This window comes from Harpia harpyja, chromosome 4 (assembly GCF_026419915.1).
Source record: "Harpia harpyja isolate bHarHar1 chromosome 4, bHarHar1 primary haplotype, whole genome shotgun sequence".
In the NCBI taxonomy this organism is placed as follows: Eukaryota; Metazoa; Chordata; class Aves; order Accipitriformes; family Accipitridae; genus Harpia; species Harpia harpyja.
In genome coordinates this window covers 83,576,612-83,594,591 of record NC_068943.1, presented here as the reverse complement: position 1 = coordinate 83,594,591, position 17,980 = coordinate 83,576,612, and the positions used below count along the sequence as shown (strand labels likewise).

The 17,980-nt window shown below is 40.8% G+C and overlaps 1 protein-coding gene across 5 annotated transcripts in view; it reads right to left on the bottom strand.

The window, feature by feature from the left end:
• Positions 1-5,699, bottom strand: part of SPOP (speckle type BTB/POZ protein) — a 30,749-nt gene extending 25,050 nt beyond the window's left edge. Inside the window, exons 1-2 of one of the 5 annotated variants that reach the window (XM_052785266.1) lie at positions 5,589-5,656; positions 2,017-2,088 (exon numbers count right to left, since the gene is read on the bottom strand). The gene's annotated coding sequence lies outside the window, so the exon portion shown is untranslated. Of the gene's footprint in view, positions 1-2,016; positions 2,089-4,641; positions 4,951-5,588 lie in introns of those variants that run through there. The other 4 variants (XM_052785264.1, XM_052785268.1, XM_052785265.1 and 1 more) reach the window with 4 other exon arrangements.
• Between the last annotated feature and the right edge of the window lie 12,281 nt (positions 5,700-17,980).

The following is a 17,980-nucleotide window of genomic DNA, read 5'->3' as shown; positions in this document are numbered from 1 at the left end:
TTAAGCACAACTTGTTGAGGTTGCACACTTCTACAAAAAAGCAGCTGAGGAAATGAAGGCATCAATATAGTGGTGTCATTTAATATGATTTTGAAATTGCAAAGGCAGATCTATAAGGTCCGGATACCCAGTCTACAATAGCCTGCCTTCTATGCATCCGAGGAAGGTACTGTATGATGTCTTCACCATAAGATAATGGATAATGGATTTGGGGCGGGGGGTGGATAGGACAACGTTCTTTAACAGTCAACATAGTTAATCTGTAGGCATGATTCTAGCCACGTTAACTGAAAACTTTTCCATTGATGCAGTCAGCGTCTGTTCTAGCCTCTTTATGCAGCAACACTTGGGAGGCAGCCAGGCAGCTTCTCTGCATTGCTATACAGCAGCTCCAGACGACTTAGTGTATTTGTCTCCACCTGCTCTCCAGTCTCACTGCTATCAGCATGTCTCTAAAACTAGGGCTGTCATCTGAGCTTTTCTTTCAGACACAAAGGCAAATCCACTATTTTAAATAAAACATAAAAAGGATTTCTTTTTAAGAGAAGGTAAGTGAGGCCTCACTAGCTTTAAAATCTAAGCTGAAGAAATAATAATCTTGGGAAGTCTCCCACTAGTAAACCACTGCTATTAGAGAAAAGTTGCTATATACAATTATGATCTGATTTATGATTTGTTGAACAAATTTCTGCAGCAATGAGCAAAGAATGTGGGCAGAACAGTAACTAAAGCCACACTTTAAAAAAATACGCATATTCTTAAGTTACTTCTTCATCTGATCAAGTACTGTAAGCAAACTTCTACATCTTGTTTGGCTCTAAGATCAGTAAGTTTTTCTAGACCATCTACTCTCCCATGCAATTTGGCTTAAGTATCAGTTCTTGTCACAGCTCAGAGATATTCACGTTATACTCATTTTGGAGATTGCTGTTTATCAGTAAATACAAGGACTTAGACTTCACGGAAAGGAGGAAAAAAACCTGAACAACTACACATTGCTGTTTAAGTCCCACAAATCATTTTGTGAACCTCTACAAGTACCATTCCTGCATATCCATAGTTAAAAAAAGTGTAATTCTTTAAGTTCTGTTTGACATCAAAAGATACAGTTTCCATTTTTAGAACATCACAAGCCTTTTCAGACTGATGCTACATAGATGTGACGTCAGACATGCCAGTGACATGTATGAAATTGTCCCAATTGTACCTCTATTAACTCGAAGGGTGGCATGTTAACTCCAAAGAAAAAGCAGTGATTCAGAGTACCCTAAACTATCAGTCAGCAATTTAAGCATCCTAGTGTCCAACTATACCCTGTAAGTTTACACACAATGTGACAGGAAATTGTTTCTGAATATGTAATAAATTTAAGTGTTTAGAGTTCTAAACCTTCCAGTATATTTTCAGAAACAATATTACTGAACTTATGAGATTCCTAAATATTTAAGACACATAGAAATTAGCATATTTTCAAATGAATATTCTGACTTTTTCTGTATGCCAGTCTCTTAAAAGTGTGCACAAGGTCACCCTTTTTTGCTGGAAAATTATTTCTGCTATCAGAAGTTGGATCAATTTTTTTAAAAGCATTAACATTACTGTATATGATTCACAGCCCAAGTATTACATCAGAGCCAATTTAAAATGCACAACATACACACTATATTTCTACCTAAAGCCGTTTTTAAAGTCCACAGTCATACAATGTAAGCTATTGAGTAAGACCTACAACACAGGCTAAGAAAAGCTGAACTGAGATCTCAATATGAAAATTTTAATACTATTTTCTCTAGTCAGTGTATCTAAAGTCACCAATATCCTACTGGCTTCTATTCTGTCAATGGCCGAAACAGTATCTTCCAGTTATGAATTTAATGTCGGAGTGTTTAATCCCTCCCACTGTCCTGACTTTATAAAACTCTATGGATGTCTAAAAATCCATGGAGTTGTAAAGCCAGCTACCTCTCACAGAATGCAACAGTGCAACTCCTGCCTGTAGCCAAAGAATTTACTCACAGTATAAAAATGAACTCCCAAGTCTTTTCCGGGCATTTGCTACACAGTCAGTGGTTCTGCATCTTTTCGGTCCTAAAAATGTGGAGAGGAAAAAAAAAAAACAAAACAAAAAACAAAAAAACCCACAAATTACTTTTCATGTGTGCTACGTATTTTCTTGAATTCTCAGCTATGCACATCAGCAAAAAGGAAGAGAATTCCAGAATCACTCAACTCCTTCCTTCCAAAACACTGCTGCAGAGTTCATTAAAGGGACACTTAACAACAAGAAACTAAGAAAAGAACTTCTAATATATTTACAGATACGGTTTCTGAAAAACAACAACTTCTTTGCCTCCTCAAGGGTATGAATACTTCAGTCTCAGGCTAGTTTCCTGTATAGTCATGTGTTTCTAGAACTTGGGACGCATGCTTTATTTAAGAGGTCTCTCAAGTACAAAGTACAAGACAGAATGCAGTAGCAGCTTATCGACTGAGAATCAAGAAGCAACACTCTCAATAAAGGTTTTTTACTTGGTGGTTTTTTTGTTTTGTCTTTAAAAACATTTTTGTTGTATTTCCTTTCTGTGCTGAGTAGGAAACACCAGCAGTCAGAGGTTGGAGGAATACAGCAAGATCTTACATAATACTCCAATCGTGCAGAAAATTGAGCCAAAGCTGGGAGGAGAGAAGGAATTTTACAAAATTACAGTGGGTATTTCCAAGTGTGGAACTATGAATGCAATCCGTAACATAGCAATAGCTCCTGTTCGTACAAGAAATAGATATCTTTCCCAGCTTTATGCCCAATTTTGCAGAAATAATGTCCAGGAAGAAATGAAGCAGATGATTTCAAGTTTACAGGTCCACAGTGAGCCAGGCAGTGGAATAGCAAGCCCCACGAGTAAAATGCTGAACAGAAGGGTGTGCCAAGAATAAAGCTGGTAAGTCCCTCTTATTGTAAACTGGATTGGTATCTAGAAAAATCACACAGGGCAACGAACTCAGTTCACAGTACATACCTAACATTAGGTCCATCTAGAGGCTCAGCTGCAGTTCAGAGATTAACCCTAAACCTCCCCCCACACTGGTCAAGCTGGTTCAGTGGAAACTAACTGAGAGAAGACTCTGGTGAATGGAATTGTTTTTAACATTTATCAAGCCTAATCAACCTAATACTATTGCCAGTACTGGTACCTTCTCCATGTTAAAACATCAGGTAATTGTAAGACCAATTACACAAGAAATAGTATTTTTTAAGCACTCCACTATGATCTGTGCAATCAGCGATGGTCCTGCTTACTGAGACCATGTGTCAAACCAAAAACCCTTCCGTTTTAACTCCCTCCTTGATCTGTATCTATGTGCAAATCCTGGAGGTTTTGGGGAGGAAACACAATTAGTTTCATAATAGTGGTAACTATACTCAAGTAAATCGGGGTAATAGATTTGATAGTAGTTTCTATGATCTTATGGTAGGTACAGTTTTGTGTTACTGTCCTCTACTGATACAGTGACAGGATGACAGCTTGCAATGTACTTCTGCTATCATGTTGTCTTGATTTCAATACCCATCCATGACAGAAGTACCATTAAGAAAAAAAAATAATCTTTTTTCTTCAGGTCACAATGAAGCAAGTGACATAATGAAACCAAATCACTCTGGGCATCTGGTTAGAAAATGTCACTGAAAAAGCAGCAAGCCAGGTATATGTTTTACTTAACTAATTTAGGGGTTTTTTATAACCAAAGAGTTCTGTCTTATAAAGCATAAATAATAATCTAATTCTTCGGACTTTTATAGGGCTTCCCATCAAGCCACTCCAGACATAACCACTTAGAACTCTAAAAGCAAAGGAAAAAAAAAGAGATCACAAAAAAGTATTCCTTTTCATTATGTCACAATGACACTCTACAATCACAAATGTAAACACATTTAATAGTGCTGAGTTACAGAAAAATGACAACAAATAACATTACAGTCTATATTTTTCTCCCGTCTAAAACCTCCTGTCAGAAAAAGACAATTCCATTTCACAGGCAGCTTGACAAATACTCCGGGAATAATATTTTACCTTTATAATATCATCTATCACTAATCAAGATAATGCCTGTAGCAAGCACTAGCACTCTGCTATCAAATCGCATTAGCAACACATTTAACTGCGAAAGGGAATTCTTTTGCCTTTCCATACTGCATGATGATGCACCACTTCCTTTAAACACCACTACAGGCCTGAGACACAGCTAAGAAATACCAGTACTGATCCCAGACACCCTGGGGTCTAATTCATACGAAGACCGAGTTCCCTCCCGATTTAGAAATGTGCCTCACAGTCCTCAGTGGCAAAGCTACAACCTGTCATCCCTTACTTGGTTATGCTGTTAGTCATCTCAGTTTTTCCACTCCAGCCCTTATTTCCTTTCTCCCACTCGTGTTTCCTTACTCAGTTCCTGGCACCCCACTGAACCTCTATCCCTGCCCGGGGATCTCCAGGAATCCCCTAACCAGGCCTCCCCCCAACTTTTCCCCGCCGCACCTCCCCCCCCCCCAGGCCCTGCTCCCTCGCTCGCACCCTTCCACCCAGCCAAGCGACCGATCCCTCTCTCCTCTCAACTCCTGCCCCCCGTCCCCACAGCTCTTACCTCCTGGCCCTACGAATGACTCCTACCGCCGGAGGAAGCCCTGCTCCGAGGCAGGCGGGGAAGCCCGAGAAGCCCTGTCCCAGGCAGGTGCGGCGGGTGGGGTTCTCGCCCCCCGGACTCTGCCCCCCACTCCGCAGCCAGGCCCCCTAGGAGAACACCAGCAGCTGGAGCTCACTATTTGGCAGCATGTCTTCCTCCTCCGATTCCCCCCAAGCAGATGCAGAGGCTCAATATTCCGCAAGTCCCCGCAGAAGGCTTCTGCGCAGGCGCCGAGTTGACGAACAAGCAGGATATGGCTGTTACCAACGCTCCCCTCCCGGCCGCGCATGCGCAAAAAACGAACCACACCGCCCCCCCGCTCACCAACAATGCGCATGCGCAAAAAACGAACTACACCGCCCCCCGCTCACCAACACTGCGCATGCGTACTAAACCCTCGCGCACGACCCAACCGCCCGCCTCCAGCTTCCTCCTGTACACGCGCCCTCTGCCGCCAGTCCAGCTTCCGCGCATGCGCCGGCGTCTCCGAACACGCCCTCTTCCCCCTCCCCTCCGCTGCGCATGCGCGCTGGGGCGCCGTCCTCCCGCTTCTCCTCCCGGCGGCTCACATTCTGGCAGCGCGGTGGAGCATGCGCTGTGTGCCCTAGGGTCCCCTCAAGTGTCACAGCTCCCTATTTGGCGAAGAGCTATTCCTTGTCGCAGTGCCACTTAAAAACAGACGGGGGAGGACGTGCAGGCCCGTGCGGGTCTCTCACTTCCCAGTCGTGCGGCAGGGCCGCCGCAGCAAACAGAGGCGAGCTGCCCCACATACACCTCGCAGAGGCAAGCGGTGGTGGTGGGGACGACGACGACAACACTACCTTCCCCCCCGTCCCTGTGGAGGTTTCCAAGTCCTCGCCCAATTCCTTTTTTTGCTTCTTTTCCCCGCACGGCCCCTCCCACCTCACCTGAGAAGGATACCGCTGCCTGCTGTCCCCTTGCGGTCTCCTCATACCGCCCTAAACTGACACATCCGGGCTCCCCACAACACCCGCCTCTCGGCGACACGCCACCGGAGCGGGGTGGGAGCCGAGAGCGGCGAGCTGCGCCTGCGCGGGGAGGGACGGGGAGCAAGGGAGGCGGGGGAAAAGGCGGGAAAAGCGTCGAGTGAGGTGGCGCGCGCCGGCAGCCGTTTCCACAGGGCTCTGTGAGGAATCGGCTGGCGGGGGTAATGGCGCGCCGTTCTCCCCTTTCTGCTTTGGAGAACTCTTTTTTCTGGTGTTGTGTGAGGGTTGAGGGCTCTGCTTGGAGTTGGTGTAGGGTTTTATTTTAAATCTCTTCACTCCAGGAGGAAGTGTGAGGGGAGATGAGAGGGTGTACTTTTTTTCCTCTTGCTGTGGTGGTGTGGTCTGGTTTCACCTTTCCTCCTTGTTCCTTTGAGGGTTGGGCTTACTGTCGCGTAGTGAAAATACAACCAGTTCTTTCCCCTTCTCTCACTTCAGGCTGGGTTGTGGGCCATTTCAGCACACGGGTTGCCAGTGCTTGTGAAGAACGGCTCCCCACACTTGCACAATGAAAATTTCTTGCCAAGTTTGAGGATGATTGGTGAGTTTCCTCAAAGCACAGCATTTATTTTAACATTTTGAGAAAAGGATTATAAAACAAACATGCTTTATGTCTGTCATTCAGGGGTCTAGATCAAAAGCTTAAGGGAGACCTTATAGACCTTTTCGGTACCCACAAGGGGGTTATCCAGCAAATGGAGCCAGGCACTTCACAGTGGTACGTGGCAGGAGGATGAGAAACAAAAGTAAAAACAAGAGATTTAGACTGGATATCAGATTTTTTTTCATCATGACCATAGATGAGCATTTGGACAGGTTGCCCAGAGAGACTACGCAGTCTCTATTGGGGGTTTTCAAGGCCTGATTAAATAAAGCCCTGAGCAAGCTTGTCACATCTCATAGGTGACCCTGTTTTGAGCAGGTTGGACTAGATGATGTCCTGAAGTCCCAACCCAAATTACCCTGTGATCCTAAGATCTCATCTATGTATGGGTCTTCTCTTCTATTTTGTAATGGTTTGCAACCAGAGCAAAATTTTCATTGTTAGTAGTCCTTAATTACTTGAATGTTTGTAGAGAAGTTTATCCAGAACTAGCCTTTCTTTCCTGCCAGTTTCAGTCTCATCTTAAAGTGAATTAATACAATTACACGCAAAGCACCCCAATAACCAAATTAGCCACGTTACATGATACATATCACAGCTACACTTACTGAAATGAAAGATGCAAAGTCTTTTTATCTCATATCTCATTCTCTCAGATGAAAAATGCTGCTTCTCATAGCACAATTGGTCCTGTACACTAGGCTGCCACATTCATCCACTACTGACTCAGAGAATATTCCCTGTTTTATTGCTAACATTTTCTGCAGTGTCCTGGGTTTTCCTGGCAAGTATCTCTTCCAAGTCATGACCAATTCTTGGACCCTGCTTCATTCCTTCATTTCACAAACTGCTGCCTATGGTGACAAAACAGCAGGTAATGCTGCATTGATAATGAAGAAATGCCATAAAACTGCCTCTTGGGAAGTACAGAATTGGTATCAGCATTCCTATTCTGGCTACACGTTTCTCCTAGAAACTTATTTTCATACCCTATCCATTATCCTGGATTTTATATTCTCAATACAAACTGCGGATTTTTACTGATGTATTTGTCCTCTTACAGTTGAAGTACAAAAGGAAATTACAGCACCAGTTTTAGAGAAAACAGAGAGATTCCCCCCTCCCCTCCTGCATTAGAGCACTTAGGCTGCAGACTTTTGATACAAGGGCTTTCTAGATAGAACAAACAGAAATGTCTCCTTTAATTCAACACTGGCCATGTGTCACTTAGCGGTAGGGAGGTCAACCTCTTTTGCAGTTTATGACGTTCTCCTGATCAAAATTCTCTTGTTCCCAGGAAGTAGAAAATTAAATCGTGTATCTGTGAAAATGAAGATCGAATTTCACTCTCCTTCATGTGAAAAAGTTATTTGGGGTCAATTCTGCCCTCATAAGTGACAGATAGAAGTGAAATGCTGTCACTTACTCTTCACAAACCCTACCACCTTCTATCTTTAATACAATTCTGTAATAAAATTACTGGACAATTCCTAGGTGCAGGTACTGCTTGAACCTTGAAAACTTGCATGGGGATATGCTGATGTGTGTGTGTTTTGACACTACTGTCCACGTGAGAGTACCAAATTCTCAAATGCATTCACTTTGGGGATAATTCTCAGTATCATCTGAGTGATACAAGACAGGTTGTTTTTTCTGCATGAAAAGAACCAGTAAATGCTAATGTACATATAGGTTTGGAGGTGTTACTTTTGTGTATATGTAAGTTTGATTTTTATGTGAAGCTGATTAAACTGATGTCCATGAAAGTCGTGTGCAAGAATTTTAAATAGCTCCTGCTTTTTAATATTCACTTCCTCTTTGGTTTTAATTATTTTGTTCCTATGTTTTCCCTTTCAATTTACTAAAAATCTAGAAATGTAATTAGAGAGAGGCTGAACTCAGAGAAAGCTGCCAGCATTTCTACATCATGATTAAATATATCAGCCATCCCTTTAGTGAGAGACTGAAAAACAGGATTCTCATAATTATCTCCCTGTTATCCAGGAAAGAATCTGCAACACGTACGGATACAGAGTTATTGAAAATGCAGCACTAATTAAAATCTCATATAGGCTCCTGATGATTGGGAGAGTATGAAAACACAGTTATTTAATTATTTCCTGTATTTGCTATCTTTGTTACAAAAACAAACAAAACCATTCTAAACAAAACCCATCTCCAATCACTGGGGAGACTTAATGAAGCTTTTATATATGCAACAGTCATACAAACATGGCAAGTTGCTTGATTCACCTCTCCTTGTACCAGTGAGACATGTATGTAACTCATTTTCCATATGTAACGCAAAAGGAATGCTGTGGTATATTCACAAACAGTAATGCAATCGTTGCTTGGTTTGAGGATATGGTTACTGTTTGTTTGTTTGTTTGAAATTTAAAACATAAAAAGAATCTTGGTATTATAGGCTTTTATGGTTTCATTGTGAAATAGTAATATTTGTGTCATAGCCGATTAAAAATCTAGTATCTAATAGGTTATCCTTCCGGTCTGACTTCTGCTAGGGTATCTCCATCCTCTTGAAAATGTCATGCTCTCACCTAGCCCAGTACAAAGCCTACATTATTATTTATCTTGTCAAAGGAGTCTAAGCTTTGGCACTAGCAGAGCACACTAGAGGACAGTTAAGTGCCGATATGGTTTGTGATGAAAGGAGAAGCTTCTGAGATACTGGCTGCTTTGAACTATGTAAGTCTGAGCATCCTCCAGGGAAAGGAAACTGGTGAGTTTTTTCTTTTGCAACCCTTTTCCTCAAAATTTAATTTGCAACAGAATAGCAAGTACTGAGCTAGATAGCGTCCAGTATCCCCACTTTTCCTTCACTATAAATTAAGTCATCTTCAGTGTTGGATGGAGTAGGAGGGTAAGTTGAATGTTACCCATCTTTTAAAACTTTTAAAAGTGTAAAGAAGTTAAGCAGCTTACTCATATTAAAAAAAAAAAAAGACAAAATTGGAAAACCAGTTGCTTCCAGTTTCAAAGCAGAAATCCAGAAGAGTATAGGAATTAGGTGGGTTTTAGGCATCCAGATTCAAAACTATGACTAAAACCAGTTCTTCTTCAACAGATGTATAAAATCACGGGTACCTAAATTTTTCAGGTACTGCCCTTTCTTACCTGAAAGTTCACTTAAGTGTTGCCAGTTTCTGGTTATGCATGTGCTCAAAACCATCATTGCCTGAGCACTTAAGCAATTAGCTTCTACTTTCATTACATTTGGATCCAGTAGCACCTATGTCCCTTGGAGCATGAAAGGATAAATTTGCTCTAGCACAGCCACCACATACATACAGCATTAAATTCAGTAGAAAACACAATAGCGATCAGCACTTCTATGAGAAAGTGTCTCCCGGTAGTGGTGGGATACTCTCCTTTTTCACATACGAACCATTCTGAGTTTCCTGCTATGCATATTTCTTGTCCAAATTTGCTTTCCTGCCTTCAAAATACTCTAAGATAACTTAACTTAGTCATTGTTGCTGTGATTAAAAACTACTTTTATTTGTGAGAAAACAAACATTGTTTAACAAAATCTTGACCTCCTTTGGAAAAACTCTGACTTAGAGATTTTAATTGCAGGGAATCTGTTCATGGTGCTATTTTTGCATGTATTGGAAAAGTATCAAAGCTAATTTTTTAGAAGAGGAAATTATACTTTAAAATGCACTATTGTGAGAAAGTGACTCCCTAACGTCTTTGAGTTGGTGCTTTGTTTCTCGTTAGAAGCATCTCCTGTCTTCCCTGATGAGCCTGCTCTTGTTTTCAGTGCTGGTTTGCTTTAAGATGCTTTTGATCCTGTATTCATTAAAACCTGATCCTGCTGCTTCCCACCAGCCCTAATGGTCTGTGAAATTATTTTCCTTTCTCCAAGACGCTGTTAACTCTGCTAGCACCTGCAGAGTAGAGGAGCTCAGAACATTGTCAAAAGTCCTCCGATTTATTCAAACCAGCTTTTCTCCACAAACAAGAATTAATCTTCAATGTTATCACAGCAATCTTCCTTAGTGGAGAAGTGGGAACGGACTGTAACAGAGTCTGAAGGTTTTTTATCACTGCTGTTTTCCCCTTCTAGAGGTACAGAGAGATAATTGGACAAAAGAGTTGAAAATCGAGGATAAGATTCACTCTGTATAACAGAGCATGAAAGTATGAATGAGCATAAAGGGCTCAAACAGCTGAAGGGGGGGAAAAAAAAAAAAAAAGAAAAAGAGAGGAAGTAAATCCAGTATGAAAAAAGTAGGGAACAATGAAGAGAAGTGATGTAGTAAAGGGAGACTGTAAAAATGCATACGCAGCCTGGACCTTGCAGGGAATAACACCAGTTAAGGGAAAAGCAGCATTTTTAAGGTATCCACAAACTAAGAATTTTTCAATTACTCAACATCAGGATTCACAACTAGATGACAGTTTAGTCTTGTTCTATTTTTTTAATGCTGGTGGAAGAGAGCTCTCTCTAAGTTTGTGCTTTCAACACAATGATAAATATTAGCTGTCAATATGCACTTTATTACACAAATTCTAGCAAGTATTGTGACTTAAATATTGCTACTCTAGAACATCCTTACAGAATTCAAGAGCTTAATGTGGAGCTAATCAGTTGGTTTTGCCTTCTCATTAGCAATGCCCTGCAATGACTATTATGGCATTAAGTTACTGCAACCAAAATGGCAGTAATGAGTATTCAGATGTTTAATTTCATTTGAAGATGCATTCAGTTACTGCATAGAAAATTGTTTTCTAGAACAGTGATTTCAAAACCAAGCATTCAGAAGCCATAAAGACCAGCCAAAAGTAAGGTTGTCCATGCAATATTTTGGTCTTATTGTAGAGATCTGTATGCTGTAGTCTTTAATTGCACGAACACATTATCTTTAACCTGATTTCCTAAGGAGACAAAGCTTAGGTTGTTCCTATCTTTCTACCCCATCCCTCAATAACTTCTAATTCAGCAGTGTTTTCCAACCAAATTAAAAAAAAAGAAGTAGAGGTCTCAAAGATCATTGCATTCTACCACATTCCATCAAAGTAAGGGTTGGGTAGAGAAAAGGGACCTCCCCAAGCGCTCTAAGACATTACACTACAGTTTAATAACCACTAGTGTGTCCGCATGGGGGAGAAACTCTGAATATGCTGCATATGGAGAAAGCTTAAATGGGAGCCACAATCAACCACAAACCTCAAATCTGTAGGAAACTAGGTGTTGCTAATTCCAGTATTTACAGAACTACTTTTTTCACTGGACTGTGCTATCCCTTTCTGTGACTGGGTAAGTTTATAGATAATGAAGTGAAATGTTGCATCCCGTATGGGTTCCCAAGATTTATGTAACTCACACTTCCTAAAATATTTACTGACTGCAAAAATAATTGATTTCTTCCTGGGCATTTCCTGAATTATCAGCTAATGGTGTCTTGCTGCTTAGGAATATTAATGAAGCTATCTTAACCAGTACCTCTGTGATTTTAAGTGATAATATGCTTCATGCAATATAGACAGAAGGGGAAAAAAAAAAGACATCTTAGAATTTATCAAACCAGAGAAAATAACGCTTATGTCAAAACTATGGACTAATTTGAAGTGCCCAACTTGATACATCTCAGGCCTTGTTATTTAAAGAAGTTGGTAATTCAGTTGTGCTTAGTGTGTTCAGATCTGAATTTTACACCTCTCCAGGTATGGCTGGGAACACTCCCTTTTTGCAGATCTAGTCTAGTTGTTCATACAAAAATAACAAACTTGGTAATCATTGGAACACTTTAGGTTATTGGAGTGCCACACAGGTCCTAAGGCAGGGGCAGAATCTGCTAATCCAAAATGGCGGTGTTTTTTAATCCCGAGACAAGGATTTTGTTTTTCTTGCCACATTCACTGTAAAACTAATTAACAAATTATAGTCTATCACATTCACTGAATGAGATCTCTCAAGACCTTGGGAGAAAGTGACACTACAATTCTGAGAATAAACTAAATCAGAGCAGGCTGCAAATTTGTCTGGAAAGCAGACTCCGCTCCTCAAAGCCGATAAGGAATAAGAGAGGCAGCCTTTGCCTGGAAAACAGTTTGCATTGTTCTGAGAAGTGATTTTTAGAAGTTTAGCTAATGAATGTCAGGCAATCATGCTGCCAGAGGACACAAACTCAACTGTCTACTTTTTCCACTACCACAGAAACTGGAGACAATGATCCCTACTGTGTGAGTGTACTTGAGAGGGTTGAGATTGTTATTGCCTTGTAATGTTTAATTTTAGGTGGGAAATAGTCCTTTGGAGGACAGTTTTCTGCTGTTGATGGGAAAAGGCCATTACAGATGGGCCTAGTATGCCCTCTATTCATGTTCCAGGGCCACTGCAAGATTCCTTAGTGTTGTCTTTAAACTGGCTATTGTAAAGGGGAAATTACAACAACATTGGATTAAAAAGTAGGGGGTACTAGTCCCATGTGCAGAAAACCAAATCACTATGTACAAGCACCATTATGGAAATCTTTCCTTGCTGTCCCCCAAATTATGTATGCCTATTAAAATATTTCACTCCATTCATTCCCATTTTCAAGTTTCAGTCAAGCAAAAGACTTAGTCCTCATTCCAAGTAATGGAAGGTTTCCATGACTGACCTGGCTGGATTTTAACTTTTATGGATTCTTCAGCAACTGGTCTGTGCTAATAGAACTGCTCTTGGGAATGCCTAATGCTGCACATTTGTGCTGCTCTTGGAGTAACTGAAGACCCAGTAAAGGACCTGAACCTACTTCCACGAAAAAACACACCACCATCCCTGACTCTGGCAGTCTTTTTTTGCATTCTTATAGCAAAACACCTCTAATGAATGAGTCAGTATTTCAACAAGTACTGTGTATGAAAACCATGCTGTCTTCTGAACAATTTTTTCCTTTAGAACAGATTAATTGCTGATAAAAACTTTGAAAATAGGCTGTGAGCTTGCCAAAGTAACTGAACTGTGACGACAAAGGTGGTATTAAGTGTTCAGGATCCTATACGTGCATAAATATACAAAAAGAATGAAAATGACATTGCAAGCACTGTAGAAAAGCATAGCAAGAAAAAGGAAAAAAGCCATATGACCATTTTTGCTAATTTAATTCTGACGCTTTAAATGCACTTTTCATCTTATTTTTTTCCTTAAAATATTTAGAGCCTTAAATACCTCATTCCAGTGTGACATCTAGCTTAGTTTTAGTCTGAGGCAAATATTGTTTTTCCTGTTCGTTAGATGCATCCCTGGATCACTGTTGCTGAAATTGTTAAGTATGAACTGTAAATCTAAGTATGAAACTGTTTATTATAAGAGTATATATTTCAAATGCATATCTCATCCCTATTGGCCTTACAAACTTCTTCCTACTACTAGTGAGCATAAACTTACTATATGCTAAAGTGGGACTCTAAAGCTAGCATGTGTTTTCCCCGATGGGTGCTATTCTGATTCTCATGTGCTTTTTGGTCCATGAAATCTGATAGGAATTCCCATTTCCTTTGCAAGACTGTGTGGAATCCTGTAGGATAAGCTCGCATAATCACCGACTCTTAACTGAGTGGCACAGCATAAATCCTAGTTGTTCTTAAGAACGACTGTTAGGGTTGGGGTTTTTAACTGGTATCTTCAAGGTTAGCAATTCATTGATTTCAAAGCAGTAATGGCAACGTCCTTATCCCTTAAGCTGTTGTCATTTGAGCATCCGTCTTTGCTATGCTGTTACCAGAAAATGATCACTGTTATACAATTATATCCAACTCTACAAGATATACACGCATACAGTATCATCTACCTTATTCTATGTGCTCTCTAAACATTTGGGGTTTTTTAAACAGCTGCTGATGGAGTTGCAGAAGGAGCTCATAAAAACAAGGAAGATGAAAGGAAAAGGAACGCAGCTGCCAAATTCTCCCCCCTGTGGATGCCATGTCTCAGTTAGCTATGAAATAAAACTTCACCTTTCTTAGCTGATACATCAGCGAGTTCCTCCTGGAGGGACAACAGGCACAAACACTGCAGCAATGTAATCTGCTGTTTATTCTCAGTACGTGCGTGACTCTTCTCATATCCCTGGAACCACCAAGAACTGACAAGGTTCCTAGGAGAATTCTGGCAGAAATGTTTTCAAAAACATCGACTTTGATGCCAATGGCTGCTGCTGTGCAGGAAGCCAGCTCTTTGTGTTACATGAGGACAAGAGGACATGCAGGTGTGCACATACTTATTTATACCCATGCTATCTGTACTGAAGGCCATTCTGCAGAAGAGACGGTGATTGTCCTAAAGCTTCTAATGACTTATCTTCAATGTAGTCTCTGCTGATGGTCAAAAAGAATTAAGCAGAATAAAAATGGAAGACCTCGATTTCCACATTATGTTTTTACTGTAAGCACAAAGACTTGAAATACAGTTATATCACTAATTAAAGAGGAACTGCTTTTTTGTTGTTTTTCTCCTTGTATTTCTAGAAAATGATTGAAATAAGAGTTCCCCCTGCTGGTAACTAGCTGAGTCATAAATGGACTCAGAGTTGGGACTCCGGAGCCAACAAAAAGCAGAGGAGAGGAAGGTGGAATCTCTTCCTAACTTCTCAGTCTGACCTTCATGTTTTGCACTTGCAGGGCTTTGTCTAAGGCACTTAATAAACTAATCTCCTACTCAACTGATTTCCCTTCCTCTTCTACTCAGAGAAAGACCAGTCACATCCGCTAAGGAAGGAGCAAACCACAAGCATTCCGTTTAGTAACTCCTTGGCAAGTCAGCCCAAACTCAAAACATTACACAGTGAGTGTTCAAAGCACCTACCATCTTGGCTGCAGAGGGTGATGTTTTGCACTTTACAAAAACTTTTCATTTTGGAAAATATAGCATTATCACAAAACTATTGCTTGCTTACAGCTGGGGAAAGAAAGACAGATCAAGCACACAAGACTAAAAAGAACAAGGTAGTCTTTTTTTATTTAACTAGATTTGCACCCTTCTAATAAACTGGAGAATGCCTAAAAAAAAGCAGAGATGAACTGAGTCATAGCAGAACTGGTAAAGCCCAGACTGTTGATAGAGAACCCGGGCACTGTGCTTTGATTCCTTGAAACCTCTGAGCTGCTTATAGGTACACATGCTACAACAGAACACTTCCTTCTTTGAATAAGCAAAATATAACTTGCCAGCAGTAGTTAGAGATTCCTTTGCACAGCCATACCCTAGATGTTATGCAGTAAGTTCTGTCAACACATTGTACATCACTAATCTCTTACTCGAAGACAGAAAGCCTTTCCTGATACTTCACAAAAAATTCAAACATTGCCTCTGAAGACACTTGCGCTGTTTATAAAAAAAAGAACAAAGCCAAAAAATTATTAAACATAATTATCCCTCTGCAAAAGGTGCCTCGAAGAAGAGCTACCATTTCTAATAGGAAAAAGTAACACGGAGGATGAAAACTTTACTGGATCCTAACCCAGTTCCCTTGGAGTTTACCTGTCTTTATTTAAAGGGACAGCTGAACTCAAACAGGAACATACACCAAAAGCCACCAGGCAGGCTTCTCAAAATGTGGCAACCAGTCTGTCACTGGGGAGAGGTATTAGAGCAATCCTCCCAGCAGCTCAAAGCTGGGGACCTGTTTTGTGGCAGTGGTGTTAGAACTGTCCAAGAAGAAAAGGCAGTGCCGATTTGAAAATAGCTTCTTGAATTGCTTTTGTAGCCTCCTCTGGGATCTAGCAGTACGTGAGGTCTGGAGAGAAGACAGCAAGCTGTCCAAGGAAATCCAAAGGATTCAGGCTCAAGGTAGGTACAAGAGCTGCCTTTGTTTTAAGAAATTCTTACTAAGAGTCAGAGGTGCAGCAAGAACCAAGCTGGAGCAATACCAGGAATAGACTTTAGAGCTAAAGTGGGTCAAGGGAGCCTGCAGCAATCAGGAGAGAGAAAATCTCCTTTATTTTCTTTCTTTTTGGCAGACTGATCTTTAAATCTGTGCTCTGAATACAGACAAGTTGGAGATATTGGTAAAGACAGATCTTGGCTTAGAAAATAGATTCTAGGCAGCTCCCAGCTTTCTTTCTGCTGGTTGTCTAGGCTGCTGCAGTGTGGGGAAGGGGGCAGACCTGTGGCTTTGGGCAAGAGTTCGCTTGAAACTATATTGGCTTCTTTTCAATGGTTAAGAAAAGAATTAACAAAGTCTTTTTTTTTTTTTTTTTTAAGACACAGTCTCTCCTAGAGCTACTAGGGGGAGAAGAGTTCAGGAAGAGCAGTCTCTGTACACAGAAGAGGCAATTTGGCTTGAGATGCTGTAAATAAAAAGGAAATCACCAATAACAGACTGACAACATGGTGGAAAAAGGTTGCTGCTATCTCACTCCCTCAATTTCTGATCATATACTTTCCCAAGAGTTTTAGTGAGTATTGAATTATTGCTAATAAGCAATTCTGCTTCTGCAGAATCAAGATAGAGTGATTTCCCTTTGATGTGTAGCACACAATTTGTAGCTCTAGAATAGAGTAGTGGTTTGTAACAGCAATGACTTAAATATTCTTAACAGGCGACACGTTTGAACAGAAATTCCAAGATTATCACAACGAAGTGGATGGTTGAGGGAGTAAGTGATTTATAATGCATTTTTCAGGTGTTTGTATTTGCACACCGACAGGGGAGCTGGGTCTATTCCTACATTAGATGACTAATTTAATAGAAGGGAAAACAAGTCTGCAAAACTAACAGAATGGAGAGTTTGCCTAGAATCTTTTTGCTGCTTTTCGTTGCCGAGTTTGAGAATTGGTTAAATTTAAGATAGTGCTAAGAGACAGAGGAGTGCAAGTCATATAAACACAGGGAAAAGACAGTTTTATGATTAAATCACACAAAAGATAATTAATTAATTCTTATCTCTGCCACAGTGTTCATGAACAAGTCATGCCATTTCTCTGCTCCCTTTTGTAAAATGGAAATAGTATTCATTACCTTAGAGATACTGGGAAGCGTAACTGTCTTCAGGGAAGCCAGAATCTCCATACAGTACCAGATGCCAGCACACGGTGTTCACCAGGCAGTATTCATGGAGTTAAGTCACAGAAACTTTTACTTCAGGATTCTCTACTACTGAGAACATGTTTGTTTGCTACTTATCACTTGACCTTTAAGACAATGTAAGTTAGCCAAGAGGCGAAGGTGACAAAGAAAAATCTTTTAATACCCTGGGGTTTAATTTTCCACAAAATGTGTTGTTTGAGCAGAACTATAGGATAGTAAGACAGACTAAATGAAAATGAAATCTGAGGCCAAAAAAGTTGTAAGAAACACTGGAGGGGTGGGGGAAGCAGGGGATGGAGAGAGAGAGACTGACAACAGCCGCTCAGGAAAGAGATCAAGATCCCATCTGGAGGGGCAAAAGGCCAAAGCCACAGAACAGATGGAGACCAAGCGACAGCTGGTAGAAACATGCTTTCATGTGTAAAGTTTGCTCTTCAGAGAATTTTGCTCCCCAACTCTGAAGGCATCATTATGATAATAACTCCTCCCCATACAACACTGGGGAGCTAGCCTGTGCTCAGGAGCGGGTGTTCGAAAGCTCACCATGATGGTGGGTAATTAACAAGGGCCCTTTCAACATTTAGAAGCTCTTGTCACACAACCTTGGCATGGTTTTAGCAGCAGAGGGTCCTGTTTCTTCATCAGCAGGGGGG